Here is a 17,531-nt window from a genome sequence, read left to right as displayed (position 1 = left end):
GAGACTTCCTGATTTTATTTTCTATGCATTCAATATCGCAGCCCAAAATGGATTTCATCACATTCCTTAATATGTCTTCGTTTAGCTTTTCTTAGTGAAGAAATTCTAGGAAAATGTAATGTTACCATCATAGTATGGCAGAAAACGTCAGTGGATATTCGTATTATTGAGAGGAAATAGAGAGAGCATCAAAGAAGTTGACACGATCAAGTTACATATCACTCATCTTAATCTTATCTCTCCCTTCCCTGCGATAGGAGAGGGTGGACTTTAGGGGGAGTGGTCAGCAGGGTTTCTGCTTGAACCCTATTGTCTTTCTAGATGTTTGCAATCTCTTTTTGATGCCAGGAGTTATGGGCAGAACCAAATAGCATGTTTGTTAGACTTTTTGGTGTTAGGTTGTTTGATGGGGGGGTGACTGTCAGGGCTGGTGGTGATCCAGTCTGCGAAATGTTGGGTGGCCTGGTTCATGTCATCCATGGTTTGGAGGGTTGTGATGTTAAGGGTGGTTGTCCACTGGTCTTGCATAACTTTCTTCCAGCTGCATTGCACCCGGCCATGTGGTGTGGCTGTGTATTGGAGGAGTTCAGCAATGGTGAAATGGACGATGCTGGGGTCTGACTAGGTGACTTCTGAGATGTGGCTGAAACGGATTCTGTTGTTGGTGGTGAAGATGGGGTTGAGGGTGTGTCCGGTGCTGTGGGTGGGGCTCTTAACAATTTGCATCAGGACAATGTTGTGCATGTTCTCTAGAAGGTTGCCAGGGTGGATGTCAGTCGGGTTATCAAGGTGGATATTGAGGTTACTCAGAAAGAGGTATTGATTGGATTAAATGACCGGGGGTGGGGGGCGTGGCTTAGGAGCTTTCGGTGAAGGCCGACTTTCCTCGGAGCTCCGCAACGATGTGAGTGAGGCGGTTCTTCCAGGGCATTACATTTGTCGCTGGACCCGTAATTTTGGCCGTGCGGACGTCGGAATTGTGCTGCTACAGTATGCCATCAATGCTGAGCCTGAACTCTTGAGTTATTATGTCTTTCTGACTTTTTTCTTTTAACACGGCTCGTCAGAATTGCGGCCGCCATTTTGTTTTGTTTTCCGGGGCTTTTGTTGTTGTGATGCCGGTAATTGTTGCAAAGGGTTACTCCTCACATATGACGCTCATTTGGATATAGTTAGAGCGTTTTTTGCCCTGTTTTGACCCATTTCTCCTGTTTTAAGAAATACTTCTGAAGCATGCATCCTTGAAGTTCCTGGCTATTTTCTCCTCACCTCATGCTGTCAAGTAACTCTACAATAACAGTCTTACATTTCTTGAGGGACCTTGTTGTATTGCTTTTATAGCGAATTTATTGAAAGGTGTCTTGCTTACTCCTTTTTCATGGCAATGCCTCGTGGCAATAAAAATGGTACCCAGCTTGCTAGCAGTTCCCATATAGCTGACCCTAATCCGTTTTCAGTCCTGCAAGACAACATGGATGAAACTATATCTGGTTCTGCTGATGCCAAGAACTCTGCTTCTCCGGCCACTCGCCCTACACAGAATTCTAAGTTACCATCAGCCATGGCACCTACGTCAGGCAAAAGAGTTAAGGTTAATCCACCCTCTCCAACCAATTCCTCGTCTTCTATTTCCTTGGAGCTCCTCCTTGAAGAAATCAGCGCTCTTAAACCATATATGGCAGTAACTAATTTACGCTTGCAAAACCTCGAAGACAACTGGTCCCATACTGAACAAAGAGTTGTGGACTTAGAGACTCGAGTTGACTCAGCTCAGGAAGCCCTCACTCTAATTCCTCTTATGAACAAAGATATTAATAATTTGAAACAACAGGTTGAAAATTTGGAAAATATCGTAATAGACGCAACAACCTACGTATTTATGGTTTGGTTAAAGGTCTTGAGGGGTCTAATCTAATTTCTTTTTTTCAATCCTTTTTGCCTACTCTTCTTGGCCTGCCTGATAATCCTCCTTTGAACATTCAACATGCTCATCGCTTGGGACAGGGTTCTCACACTTCTTCTTCTTCAGCGAAAACTAGAGGATTTATTTTATATTTTTGGGAGTATACTGACTTATTCAAGGTGCTTCAAGCTGCCAAACAAAGAGAGAAGATTTCTTGGCATGGTTCTAATCTTTTCTTTGCCCAAGACTATGCTAAAGTAACTGCCGATCGCCGGAAATAATTCCTGGATATGAGGCCTACTCTTGGCAGTCTCAATGCTCGCTATGGTCTTTTCCATCTGTGTCTTTTTAAAGTGACTTATAAGAACAGAACAACGACCTTTGAGGATCCTGTACTTCTTCAGCGATTTTTGGACTCCTATGGACAAAACTCCATGGATATATCTAGACCATAAATGGCTTGTTTATCTTGACTATGGTTATATAATTTATGTCTTGTTTTTTGTTTTTTTTGTTTTTTAGCAATCTGTTTTCCTTTTGTTGTAATTTTGTCAAATTTTATAAGGTGCTTTGTTAATTTGTTCTTTGCTTCTCTTCTTCATCAGGTATGAACTGTGGTCCCTTGGTTTGTTTCCTTCTTTGTTCCTGGATGCGTCCTCCTTGCCATCGTTGTCCTGGAGTTTCCATTTGGAGGCCCTCCCCATGTGGCTCCACCATCCCGATCTTTATTGTCTCTTTGTGGTATGTCTTTTGGTTATGATTTTTTCGCATCAACTGTTCCCTTTGTATTGTCTGTTTACCCCTGTTTTGTTTTTCCTTTCAGTTTTCCTTTCCTGTTCCTGTGTTATGCGCCATGTACTTCCCTCTTTCTCTTCCTGCATTAGATTTTATTTCTCTCCTTTTTTTGATTCTTCTTTGTACTTCTTTTTTCTTTTTCATCTTTATTTCATTTCTTGTACTCTGCTATTCTTTATTATTTTCTACCTCTTTTCTCTATTCCGACAATTTTCCTCTATTTTGTCTTTTATTTTCTGTAATCTCCATATGATCCCTTATTCTTTGCTCATATACATAACTGCTGTTATCCTTTTCTTTCTTCCTCTCTTCTCCTTTCATACGATTTCTTTTTACATTATCTACTTTTCTGCTCTATCTTCTCTTTGTTCTTTTATCTTTGCTTCTTTTCATTCTTTTTTCTCTCAACATTGCTTTTATACGCTTTTCACTGTTTATTTAATAGCTGTTCATGTAAAGTTTAATAGTTGTTCTTAGAGTTGTTACATGGAATGTTAAAGGGATTAATAATCTATAAAAAGGCAACGGGTATTAACCCATTTAGCTCGATTGGAAGTGGATATCGCTTTAATTCAAGAAACCCATTTGTCAGATACAGAACTTTCTAAATTGAAAAGATGTTGGGTAGGCAATGTTTTTCTTCCCCAGCTCTAAGTAAGAAGAATGGTGTTTCTATTCAGTGTCACAAAAAGCTTCATATTTTAGTGACCCATCAAGAATCGGACTCTGATGGCCGAAGGATAATTCTTAAACTCTTCATTAATCGGATTGCCATAGTCTTTTTCAATGATTATGCACCAGTAACAGTTGATAATGTATTCTGGACTCATATCTCTGATAAGCTTCTTTTATTTGATGATGAGTATATTGTTTTTTGGGGGATTGTAACCAGGTTCTTGATCCCATACTAGATAGAAATTCCTCTGTGAGATTTGTTCATACAAAGATGCATACACAATTTACTTCCACCATACGCAATAAATCTTGAATTGATGTCTGGAGACTATGTAACCCAGACCTTCGAGAATATAGCTTTTATTCCCCTCCTCACCACTCACAATCCCGAATTGACTACCTTTTTCTTAGTAAATCCCTCTCTGAACATGCACTACTCTCTGAAATTGGTTCTATTCTTATTTCTGACCACGCTCCTGTTTTTGTTGATTTTGCCCTCCTTCCCTTTACTCCTCATGCTGGCAGGTGGTGTTTTAATAATGCTTTGTTGAATGATCCTAATTTCACGGGCCAATTTAATACTTTTATGTCAGATTTTTTTACCTTGAATTCCACTTCGCCCTCTTCTCCTGTAATGATTTAGGACTCTTTCAAAGCTGCTGCAAGAGGGTTTATAATGAATTTTTGTTTCTAAGAAAAATAGAGCTGTTGAAACTCAATCCACTCAGATGCCCAAAATTAAACACCTTGACCTCAATTATTATAAATTACATACTGAATCATCCTTAAAGAAGCTTATTGACGTAAAATTACTTTTAATAAACTATCCACAGAGGCTGCTTCGTCCTATCGTTTAAGAAGTAGTTCCCGTTACTTTGGAGGCCAAAACGAAATGGGAAAATTACTAGCAAATTATCTGAAAATTAGACGACATCACACTAAGATAGAATCCATCAAGAGCCCCACTGGTACTACATTGTTTAAAGATAGCAATATTTTAAATGAGTTTGTTTCCTTTTATACCAATTTATATACTCAGGAACAGCGCCCTTCTCCACAAGATTTGCCTTCCTATTTTCAAAATCTTCCACCTTCCTCTTCATCTTCAATTGATCTTCACTCTTTTGATAAAGTTATTACGCTAGCTGAGATTTCTCATGCCGTCTCTGTGTTAAAAAAGGGGAAAGCACCTGGTCCAGATGGATTTACTATTGAATTATATACCGCTTTTGCCACCATACTTCTCCCCAACCTTTTAAAACTTTTTAATCATTTCATTATTTCCGGTTCTTCTTCTGGTACTTTTCAAGAAACCATGATTTGTTTGATTCCAAAAGATAATAAAGATCCATCCCTTTGTAAGAACTATCGCCCAATCTCTTTAGTTAATCTTGATTATAAGATTTTTGCAAAAATTCTCCCCCTCCACATTGGTCCTATTTTACCTCATCTTATTGGCCCAGAGCAATCGGGTTTGGTGAAGGGTCGCTTATCTTCTGATAGCTCAAGAATCTTTTTTAATATTCTTAGCAAAGCTGCGTCTCTTACTTACCCTATTTCAGCTATAGCTTTAGATGCTGAGAAGGCCTTTGACAGAATTGGCTGGGAATTTATGTTTAAGGCCGTAGACTGGATAGGTTTGCCTTCAAAATTGATCTCCCTCATCTCTTTATTATATTCTGGCCCCAAGGCATCTATTTTTGTAAATGGTAAGACCTCTGATTATTTTTCCTTTTCTAGAGGAGCAAGACAAGGTTGTCCACTATCCCCTCTTTTATTTATAATTGCTCTAGAACCTTTTTTAACTAAGATTAGACAAGACCCTCTTATCTCTGGTTTTCAAATAGATACTGTTCATGTTAAATTATCTGCGTATGCAGATGACATTCTTTTGTATTATTCTAATCCTTCCTCTTCTATTCCCGCTTTTCTTCATCAGGTGGATTCTTTCTCTCGGCTGTCCGGTTATCGTTTAAACTCAAACAAATGTGCGATACTTCCTCTAAATGTAACTTGTCTTAAACATGATTTTGCTCTGACAGGTTTCACTTGGCAACCCTCTAAAATAAAATAATTGGGCTTGTGGTTTGCTTCTAATATTTCTGACACTCTGAAACTTAATTTTGATTCCATTACTAAAACCTTATCCGATGATATTGACCGTTGGCACCCTCTTTTTCTTTCTTGGTGGGGCAGATTAAACTCTATTAAAATGATGCTTTCTCCCCGGGTTTTGTATATTCTCTCAATGATTCCAGTACATATTCCGGTTTTCTATTTTAGGAAAATTTACTCCGTACTCTCAAAATTTCTTTGGAAGAATAAATCTCCTCGTATTGCTCTTTCCTCTTTAAAAGCAGACAAATCTTCTGGTGGTCTTAAGTTTCCTTGTAAGTCAAAAGGGAAATCCCTGGACACTATTTTCAAAAAGGCAAACTCTTGCCACAATTATTATAGTATTCACTCACCCCAAGCATTCAAAGTGTCAGCTAAATCACCGGTCACAAATTAGATCATAACGTACAGTCTATTTTATTAAAAATATATATGTTAAAAATTCAGTAAGAATTCTAATTCAATCTACTGAACACATCAATCTAAACACATCTCATGAGAACATTTTTTGAAGAAAAACATGATACATTTTCATATGTAAAATATAAAGAGACAATGCATATATATATCATATTAAAAAAGAAAAGCACAACACATTTTTCAAGTCCACAGGAGTAGTTCTACAGTATATCGCAAATCAGACAAAACAAACAACATAACCCCTGTGAATTCAATAAAGCTCTTAATATTGCTACGGATAGATCGATTCAAAAAAACCTTATAGCGATGTTCGGGGTGCTCCTAGTATAGTACAATAAAAATATCTCAGGGGCCCCCTAGGTAAATTTGAATTCTATGCAAACAAGTGCGTCGACGCGTTTTGGTGTTGTAGCCCGTTGATATGGTCACACCTTCCTCAGGACAGGTTTTTTATTGGGGTCTTCAAGTGCTCTTTATATTTTACATATGAAAATGTATCATGTTTTTCTTCTGTTTTTTTAAAGTTTTTTAAAAAATGTTCTCATGAGATGTGTTTAGATTGATGTGTTCAGTAGATTCAATTAGAATTCTTACAGAATTTTTAACATATATATTTTTTATAAAATAGACTGTAAACGTTAGGATCTAGTTTGTGACCGGTGATTTAGCTGACACTTTGAATGCTTGGGGTGAGTGAATGCTATAATAAGTGTGGCAAGAGTTTGCCTTTTTGACAATAGTGTCCAGGGATTGCCCTTTTGACTTACAGTGCTACGACGAAGGCGCGCATAAGGCAAGCTCGTCTGTGCTCGTCCGTGCCGAGACCGGGCCAAGGGCCAGAACCCCTGATCAATCCCCGCGACTGGCTCCCCACATCTACCCCAAATCCACATTGATGGCATTACGCACGCCTAACACCGACTGCGCTCAATACAATCCACACCTATGGTCAGATACCACAAAATTCACATGTCCTCACTGCAACGTTAAGTTACAGATAACTAATGAAAAAATCAAAACGCATGCTGTCACTGCATCTATGTCTACCGACATCACCGCTGCACTAATTAATGCACGATCCCTTGTCAAGCACCGGCAAGAAATACACGATCTTATTATCAATAACAACCTTGATTGTCTTTTTCTCACGGAGACATGGACGGATAGAGCATCCGATCCTGACATGGCAGTTGCGACCCCCCCAGCCTATAACGTCTATCGCCTAGATAGAGTGGGGCAGCGCGGAGGAGGACTAGCCATCATCGCCCGCGACCACATAACGGTCAGAATATCTCACATCCACTCCACCTCCTGCGAAGCCCTTCTTTTCGATCCTAAACTCACCCCAACGTTTCATTTTAAAGGCATCCTCCTATACCGACCACCAGGCCCTCGCACCAACTTTCTAGCAAATCTGGGTGCAATACTAGAAGCTCCATCGCTGGAAGACTCATTTACATTATTGGGCGACTTGAACTTCCATCTTGAGAATACATCTGACAAAGACACCTGTTCCTTGATATCAGACATGCACACCATGAGTCTTCGGCAACTGGTAACCACTCCCACCCATATAGCCGGTCACACGTTAGATGGCATCTTTACTAATATGCAAGGCGTTAATATAATAGATACCTTACCAATGCCATGGACCGACCACTTCGCCATTTTAATAAAAATGTCAGTCACATTAAATAGACTCAGATCCCACTCTGTACTGAAACCACAAACCATAAAAGTTTGGAAGGACATCGATCGCGCTGAGCTAACGACCTTACTTGAAAAAACCCGTCCTGATTCAACATTTGATCCAAACTTGGCCACCCGACAATTTCAGGAGTGGATAGGTACCGCCACCCACTCCTTAGCCCCAACTAAAAAACTCTCTAGAAATAGAGCAACGCCATCAGCCCCATGGTTTACAGAGGAGCTCCGTATTAAGAGGCAATTCTGTAGAAACAGGGAGAGACACTGGCGCAGATCCTACAGCGCTGAAAGCAAGACCAGTTATAAGGAAGCACTCGGACAATACAAAGCCCTTATTGTCGAGAAAAAAAAATCCTATTTCACTGAACAAATCAATTCTGCTAAAAACTCAAGTAAAAAACTTTTTGAGATAACTAGGGTCTTAACGGGAAACGCACCGGTACTGAATCCTCCACAATCCCAAGTCTTTTGTGATTCTCTGGCTGATTTCTTTTTCACAAAGGTGAATGATATATATCAAGCATTCTCCACAAAAAACAGTAATCAGCTCCCCCACATCTAACAACGGGATCAATAATATCGAACTATCTCAGTTCTCAGACCTTGGAGAAACACAAATCAAGGAAATAACGGCCACAATCAAATCAGGCTCAGCATTAGATCCCTGTCCTCTAAAAGTCATTCGTCCGATCATGGACTATCTCTCCTCTGACATTGTATCAATCTGCAACACAATGTTCAGAACTGGGATATACCCAGACTCCCTTAAAAACACCTTGGTCAAACCCTTACTTAAGAAAGCTAATCTGGACAAGGACCAACCAAAAAACTACCGCCCCATAGCCAGTCTTCCCTTTTTAGCCAAGGTAGTGGAAAAGGCTATGAACTTACAACTCTCGGAGTTCATAGAAAAACATCAATGATTGGACAACACTCAATTTGGTTTCCGCAAGTTCCATGGAACCGAAACTGCCTTAATAAAAGCTACAGAGGACATAAGAGTGATACGGGACCAAGGAGGTACAGCAATACTCGTATTGCTCGATCTGTCTGCAGCCTTCGACACGGTTGACCACAAGATCCTGGTCGACCGTGCCGAAAACCTGGGCATCCGCCACATGGCTAGAAATCTGCTTTCCTCCTTCCTGGCCGGTAGATCACAGGTGGTCACACTGGGGCCCTTCCAATCGCACAAGCTGTCACTACCGTGTGGGGTTCCTCAAGGCTCATCCCTCAGTCCGACACTATTCAATATCTACGTGTCGGACCTGGCCTCTGTCATCAAGGCCTATGGGATGAGCCTTACCTCATACGCGGATGACACCCAGCTTGTGTTGGCCATCAACGGGAATGGAGACAAGGTAGCCGAAAACTTCCAAGAGGGCATGCGGGCGATCGGTGAGTGGATGGCCGCTAACTGCCTAAAGTTAAATGCTGAAAAAACGGAGGTCGTCATATTTGGACATCTCTCCCCCGGATGGTCAAACACCTGGTGGCCCCCTACGCACGGAACACCACCTACACCAGCCGTCACCGTCAGAAATCTGGGGGTGATTTTTGACGATAAATTAAATTTCATGGCCCACTCAAATAAAATAGCAGCAACAAACTCAGGCTGATCAAGAAAATCATGCAGTTTCTACCAACCTCAGCAGGTAAGACGCTGGTAAGCGCCCTCGTGTTGTCATCTCTTGACTACTGTAACGGCTTATTCATCAACGCCCAAGCAAGAGTGACCAACAAAATGCAGACCATCCAGAATGCTGCAGCCCGTCTCCTGTCTGGAATCCCAAAGTTCTCACCAATCTCCGAGACCATAAGGGACCTGCATTGGCTCAAGATTCGAAACAGGATCAAGTTTAAAGCGCTGTGCATACTCTATAAAGCATTGCACAACTGTGGCCCACATTTCCTGAAATCCCAACTCAGATACCAATCCTCCACAAGATCGCTCGGATCTAACAACCTTAAAATCCTACAAATACCACGAACAAAAACAGTTAACTGGGGCGATAGACGCTTCCTAGTGGCAGCTCCCAGATTATGGAATTCCCTGCCAGCTTCCATCAAAGACAGCCCATCCCTGATGCATTTCCGCAGAAAGATAAAGACCTGGCTGTTTGATCAAGAATAGTTACCGTCCTAACCTCGGGAATACATTCAAAGTTTCTAGCGCCGAGACGCCTACGGGCAATTGTACGCGCTGTATAAATCTCAAAAATAAATAAATAAATAAATACTAGTACCCTGTTCCCTGGAACCTGTGGGGTCTTCTCTCAATTTTTCTCACAGGTCTTATGTTTCCTGACTTCAAATCCTATCACTATGCTTTTTCCTTGAAACAATCTTCCCGCTGGCTTTCCACAGATTTTGATCCTCATCCTCCTATTTGGTTATCTATTGAAAAAGCTTTTCTTCTTCCCTTTGACTTTAGCGAATCTCTTGCATTTACAAACTCGATTGCTTTTTTTCGTTCTCCTGTTATTTCGCATACCCGTAGGCTTCTTTCTCCACTCTTACCATCATCCTACCCTTCTCCTTCTTCCTTGGATCAACAACCCATTTGGCATAATTCTTGACTACGTATTAAGAATCGCACCATTTATTGGAAATCCTGGAGAATGAAATGTTTATTTTGGATTTCTCGATTACTATTGGATACTGTTCCTTTACCCTTTCCTGATCTTCAAATGAAATTCTCACTGCCCTCTTCTTTCAAGGCTCAGCATGACCTTTTACTACCCTCACTTACCCATTACCTTCATTCTCTAACATCTTCTCCTGACTTGCCTTCTAAGCGTTTCACTCTTTTCCCTTTAATAATCTCCTCGCCTTCAGCCTCCTCTCTATATAAATCCCACTTTTCTCTTCTGATAGAGATAAATCAAAGGCTGAATTAGATTGGGAAAGGGATTTAAATGATTGCTGGTCAACATCTACTTGGGATAAACTATGGCTCAAAATTCATAAACTTCTCAGGCAGCTAATACCTCTCAAACTCTTTATTTTGTTTATCAACTGCTTTTATTTACTCCAGCTAAACTGGCTTCTTTCTCCTCAGACTCTCTCCCAACTTGTTGGTCCTGTACGAATGCTGATTTAAAACATATGCTGTTTGACTGTCCCCTTATTTATCGTTTTTGGCAATCAGTCTGGTCCCAAACCAATAAACTTTTTTACTCTTCTGTTCCTTTTACCCTCTCCAACGTCTTTTTAGGTTCCCTTTCCCCTCAATAGTCCCACTCCCAGTCAAATGTTAAATTACTAGATTTATTACTGGCAGTAGCCCTTCATTTAATTACGTCCAATTGGAAGCAAGCAGACAAAGTCACCTTTAGAGCATGGTGGAATGCTGTTTGTTTTCATCACAGGTTGGATACCAATTATGTTTCTCCTGTCTCCCTTGTCATCAAAAGAGAGCTCTTAGGGCTCCCTTTGACTACATATCTCTCTAACATTTGTAAATGTAAATGTAGTATACTTGTAAAGCGCAAAGCTGCCCCAGCAACGGGGCGTCCCGGCGCTGTATAACTCTGGGGAACCCGTCCTGGCTTTACCTGTGGGATGGTCCCTTGCTGGGAGTCCCCAAGGTGGAGCCAGGCATCCCCGGAATTGGTGGGGCCGTTGTGGAGATTAGGCAAGCTAATGCCCAGAGTTGCCGAGTGGAATCCCTGATTAGAGTAAGCACCGAAGCGAGAATTATCGAGTCCGCTGACCAAGGTCCACAACCCTGCCACGTCGGGAATTGAACCCTGGTCCCAGGCTGACTTCTGCTCTCAGGCCTGCCACCTCTAACCAGTGAGCCACACTACTCCACATTTCCCTGGTCAATTCTGCTGATGAAGTCCATAAGCCTCCTTGAAGAATCTCCATGCCTGGTTTCCCCTTTTTCTTTATTGTATTAATATACCAAAAATGTTTATTCTATGTATTTTTCATGTCTCATTGGGTTTCTCTATACTTTAATTGTTATGCATTAAGTGAATTTAATGTGATTGATATGTTTTCTCCTACTTTGTTGATATCACCTATTTATATATAGTCATTATATCCCTCTTCCCTCCCCCTTTTTCCCCTCCCCCCCTTGAATCCCTCCTTGTCATATTTCTTATAGCCATTTTAAGCTTCCATTGTTTTCTCTTGTACTTGTTACCTTTAATTAGTTTTTTATTGCATAATAAACTTCAAACTTAAAAAAATGATGACCGGAGGGGCAACAATTTCTGAGACGGTATTGCAGAATGCTGGGTTGGACCTTGAGGTCTGTAGACAAGGGTACCCTTGACGATTGCATTGTCGTTCATGAGCATTTGGAATTTAAGATGTTCCAAAATGTGGGTCTGGCATCCTCGGTGGTGGTGATTCAGATGAAGTTGGAGTGGATGATGGCTATCCCTCATTGTATAAGTTGACAGTCTTTTTGGATCATTTTGTAGACTCTGAGTGTTGCTGCGGCTATGTCCGGGGCAGAAGCTTGCTTGAGACAGGTTTCCGTGATGTAGACTACATCAGGTTTTGCGGTATTGATGGTGTTCCAGATTTCCATGGCATGCTTGCTAAGGGATCTAACATTGATTAGCATGCAGTGTAACCGGTTCTTGGATTGTTGGTGTTATTTTGGAGGTGACGCATAAGAAACGGCAGCGTCGGCAGATGAAAGGACCTTCCATGTTACATGGTGTCTTGGAGCAGCAAACAGTTTTGTCTCCTTTGAGGTTCAGAGATTTGAGTGCGATGCTGGATTAGCTGATTCTGTGGTAAGGACCGGGGATCCTGGCTCTGGGTGCGGTCCAGGCACGGACAGGCTCAGATGAGCTTGCGTTTGGTGTAATTCACTATATGAAGGACGGTCTGGTCGGGGAGGTGGGTGGTGGGTGGTGCCTGGTGGGGGGGCAGGGGTGAAACTGAGAGGCTCAGTGTGGGTTGCTAGGCAAGGCCTGTGAAACTGCTGCACCAGATTCAGGGCAAAGTGCAGCAGAGCAACAGGTGAGGCTTGGGAGTGGCATAGCAGGCGTGAAGTGGCTCCTTGGTCCTGCAGAAGTGATGAACACTAGTGTCCACTGCAGGGAACCACATCTTTCACCTAAGTCTGGGTACACCATTTGTTGGCAAAGAGCATAAGGAATGACTATTCGGTGTCCTCACTGCATGAGACCATCATCTGCAATTCTAAGCTCACCTCTTATACACCAAAGGGCAGTGAGTACGGGAGCACTAGCACTACTACAACTTCTTGGAGGTAGTGCTCTCCATGCCACTGGAGTCAAGCTAGCCTCGCAGATGAGGGGGGAACCCAAAAACCGGTCCTAGAATGCTTGTTTCCCAGTACAGGGAAAACCTGGCCTGGCGGTTCGGGCAGGACTGTTCCCATGGAGAACAGGGTCAAGACTGATTTGCATATGGCTGGTTTTAAACTGGAATGGCATGGGGAGCAAACAATGGATTAAGGCCCTGATGTCTGGACTGGGGTGAATGTTTGACATTGTTCAACATTCTGTCCATCATTTGTTCTTTTTGCATTTGTCACCCCCAGTGGGTCGGGTATGCCCAGAAGTTGGTTCCTGTGCTCTCCTTGCCACTGGAGTCAAACTAGCTTGGCAAATGACTGGAGCTTTACTAAGCGGTTTCCTTGTCGTCAATGAAATGATGCTGATGTAACCGGCACCAGAGCTTGTGCATCTCTTCATTAACATGCTCTGATGCCGTGCCTGTTGTCAGGGTCCTTGCATGTATATGTATGATTGCGTGGATGTCATGACCCACTACAAGTACCTCATCTTCACCTTCCTACTACTACTTTCATTTTTCAATCAACATGTGACCATCATTGGGAAGGGAGTGCCAAGATTCTGCCCTAGCTCACACGGCGCTATTGTACAGTTATAATTCAGAAGTCAACAATATTCAAGATACAAGAAAGGTGACTTTAAGCATTTTATCTGCATTAAACCATATTAATCCTTACTCTGCTTTGAAGGCTTACTCTCAGAACACCCTCACTTTCCTTTTAAAGCAGAATTCTGCTCACGTTGCAAACATTAAATTGTGCCTCTACTGTTATATGAAAAGCTGAAGAAGTTTCCTTCTTTAGAACATTGCTATTATCTTTCAACTTCTGAGAGTTCTAAAGGTTATAAAAAGCAGCTCTGACAAAAATGGTGCTCTGCAGTGGGACTGCACTGCCTTCATTTGATAAAGAGCTTGGGTTTGTCATGAGATAGTTACTTACATCTTCCATGAATGTCAGAGCTTTTAATAGGTTAGGGTCTTTTATAGGAACATAACATTCAGAATTTATAGAAAAGATCATGTTCTTGCAGTGGCTGGAATAGGTACAATTTGTCTTCGCTTGATATTCAACAATAGCCTGAGGAGAAATTAGAGGGAAGGCATTGTCAAGGGGCCTTGCGCCCAACAACCTTATTTTATTCGTGAGCTGCACCAGGTCATACATTACCAGGATTCCAAAATCCTTCAGCATCTATTACACTGATTAGACTGAACATTTTCACACATTTGTTATTCTGTATTTTACATCTGTAATGGTATGTATATTTTTCTAGGAAAAGAGAGATTTAAACAGAAAAATGAATTACAGCTGGATTATCTTTCTACCTACCCCTGCTGGGACAAATGATGGCCTGTCCTCATTTAAAGGAACACAGTGGGGCATATTCTCATGGAATTATCACCGAGTTATTGGCATTTTAGCGCTTAATAAGAGGCAAAAGAAATATCGCCCCATTCTCAAGCTGGTGCAAACTGCAGATATCGCCAGTTATCCAGCGATAGCTTCCACAAAAAACATCGCCACGGTTGAGAGCGACAACTAACGCTAATGATATTTAGAGTAGCTGTTCCCGTGCAAAAAAACACGAAAACACTGAGTAGCAATTGCCGATGACGCAGTCCAGTAGGTAACAGAGATTGCTATCAGTGCGGCCCACTCGGACCACGCATCAGCGCAGGCTGCACATACGCTGAGCGCCACAGGTGCCACTAACTCTGTGCACCACAAGTCAACATCACGTGGCCTTATTGAGGCAAAATTCAGTAGGCAAAATACATTGTTCCCAGTGTGTCACATCATCACTGGCTGAACACCCCCTGAGCACTTCAGGTGCCACTAACTCTGTGTAGCACAAGTCAAGGCCACGTTGCTGTGGGCCCCTACTGACATCTGCCTCTGGCCTACACTGCGGTCAGCAGGGCTCACACACATCAACTCCATTCCTGACCTTCTCAGATGAAGCATCATCACAGGCTGCGCACCCAATGAGCACCGCAGGTGCCACTAACTCTGTGCACCACAACTCATGGACCCTTTATGATTGAGTTACGTGCTGTGGACTGTGGACACAACAATGTTGCCTCAGGCAGTGTGGAAGACCTGGGACGAGGATGATGAATATGATGCAGCTGTAACACACCCCACTGCAGCTGCAGCAGGAATATCCCTAAAGGACACAATCATTGACAATTTCTTCACAAGAGCACGTTCATCCCTGGTGCCCCTACCTCAGTGCACATAAGTCTTGACCCCTTCTGATTGAATATTGGGTAACCTCTGGACTGGCTCCGGCTACCTACATGATGCTTCGCAGTTGTTTTTGTTATGTTGGTGTTTTCTTTTTCCACTTTAATGGTGATCACTGTTCAAGTTGTTGCCAGCACCAAACACTCCCTGAAGGCTGGCTCACACTCACCCCACACCCATCCAGCACAGGTGTCACTGGATATGTCATCCTGGTTATAAACAGGGGCCGGGTTCACGTGCCCGTAGCCAGTTCCACTACTATCCAAGTGTGTCTGTGTGTTCATTATGTATGAATGATGGCCGCGGGCCCTACCACATTACATTGTGCTGTGGACAGCGGACGCAACCATGTCACCTCAGGCAGTGGATAAGAGCTTGGACATGTATCTAAGTCATCCCCACCAGTAAGCGACAATGTTGCAATGTAGCATGCGCCCGGAGGGCGGGCTCGCACGAACGGAGTAATGAAGGAATGCAAGACCTCTCAGGGTTCAGGATCATACATTCCAGGTGTTGTGTGTATCTGTATTGCCACAGCATGAGCCAAATGCCTACCCACATTAGCAGCGCCAGTTCAGCCAGGCCTGTACTCTACATCTAAGTCCGCCCTATCCTTTCAATAGGCCTACACACACGTGGCCGACCACCTTCAACGGCCAACATAACAGTGTCATTCTCAGGCTTGTGGACATGCGCAGACAGTCATGACAATACTGTGCCGTAGGAGTGCAAGTGATGAAATCGTTCAGCGCACACAAGTAAATGGGTTTGGGGGAGGGAGGAGCAGCTGTGAGGCAACGTAACACACAGTGATCCTGCTCATATGCCACATGCAATAAATCTCAAAAATGAATCCCAAAGTCGCACTCATCCCATCCCACCCCCAACAAGCCTCTTCACATTTCATGAATGCAAGCAGATTACAAACTTATACTAGGGTTGAAAGCTCCTTTGTCTGCACTATCAGGCGGAAGCACAGGTGCACCTCCAACCTCAGCATTGCCTGTGCCCGGCAACCCCTGACAGATACTAAAGCAGCTGATGCCGACACCCATACTACGCACAGCCTGACAAGAGACCAACGTATACACACCCCACATACAGGAGTCCTTGCTCGAAGTTATCTTGCATGGAATGGCCTTCACACTTACTCCCACAACATCCCAGGCGTACAAGTGGTGCACACTAAAAGAACTCATTGATCGGAGATGTGGTATTTCATCCACAGAACTGGCACAGGTCAGAATAGTGCTGCTTCAACAAGAGCCACTAACGCAATGGCCGAACATCCCGGACACATGCACAACTCCTGTAACCTGAACTGTACGGTGCACGAATGCTGCATTTACTGGGGGCACTGCCATTGGCAGTGCTGCGGATCACTTACTGGCTAAGTTTCCGCCTTGCCAACGTCACCTGCGTTCAGCCTGTGTTTCATTGTCGATTGTGCATATTAGAGTGGTCCATGGATACCTGCCTCTCCAACAGGACAGTAGCTGAACTGGATTTTGACATGGGTGTGCACCCCCTGTGGACCCATGCCCAGGAGTGTCACCGTGATACCCATTTATGGAATGCCTTGATACTTGGCATACATGCTGGCAGATGGACCTGGGAGATTGCACAAATTCTCGTGTGCAGTGACCACATTGAACCACTCCCCTATTGGGCTGTAGTACAAATTGGTGTAAGGGGGTAGGCGCAGCACATCTGTCCGGACCTGCTAATGGAGGGACCCTCAGACCTGTTTGATGAAGTTGACAACGACCTCATGCTGGAAATGTTAGCCTACGAAGCTGCAATTGGTTTAATGGATGAGTAACTATGTACCTGCAGCCACAACAGATTGGAACACATTGCACATGTCCTGACACCTTGTTGCATTTTGGAGATCTGGTCACAAATCCCACGACAACAGTGGACATGGCTGCATTCGCCTGGACTCCGAATACATGAGCGGACACCAACGTTGCTTAACACACACCTGTGAAAGGTGAGTCACTCTCCCGGAGTGGACAGCAGTGCTTGGCAACGTTCCTCATTCAGCCATACTGCTGCATTGGTCTGCATGTTGTGGCACTTATCTTGCCCGGACTGACATGCATATGCTAATTAAGTCTACGCACCTTCACTTGTATTCAACTGTGATGAGTGTTGATTTGAATGACAATGTGTGTCTCTATGTCTATCTGGGTCACAGCCATACATGCGCATTGATAGTATTACCCAGGGAGTACCTTGATGTGGAATCACTGTCCCTACATTCATCCATACTTTCATTCTTGATTGAACATGGCCATGACACAACTGTGTGAATTGGAATGTTTTATTCACATTCAGTGGAGTGTTGAAGCTGTACCAGTACAGGGCCATGCAAAC

Source organism: Lissotriton helveticus, chromosome 5_1, assembly GCF_964261635.1.
Source record: "Lissotriton helveticus chromosome 5_1, aLisHel1.1, whole genome shotgun sequence".
NCBI classification, from domain to species: domain Eukaryota; kingdom Metazoa; phylum Chordata; class Amphibia; order Caudata; family Salamandridae; genus Lissotriton; species Lissotriton helveticus.
Note: the sequence above shows the minus strand (reverse complement) of the source record.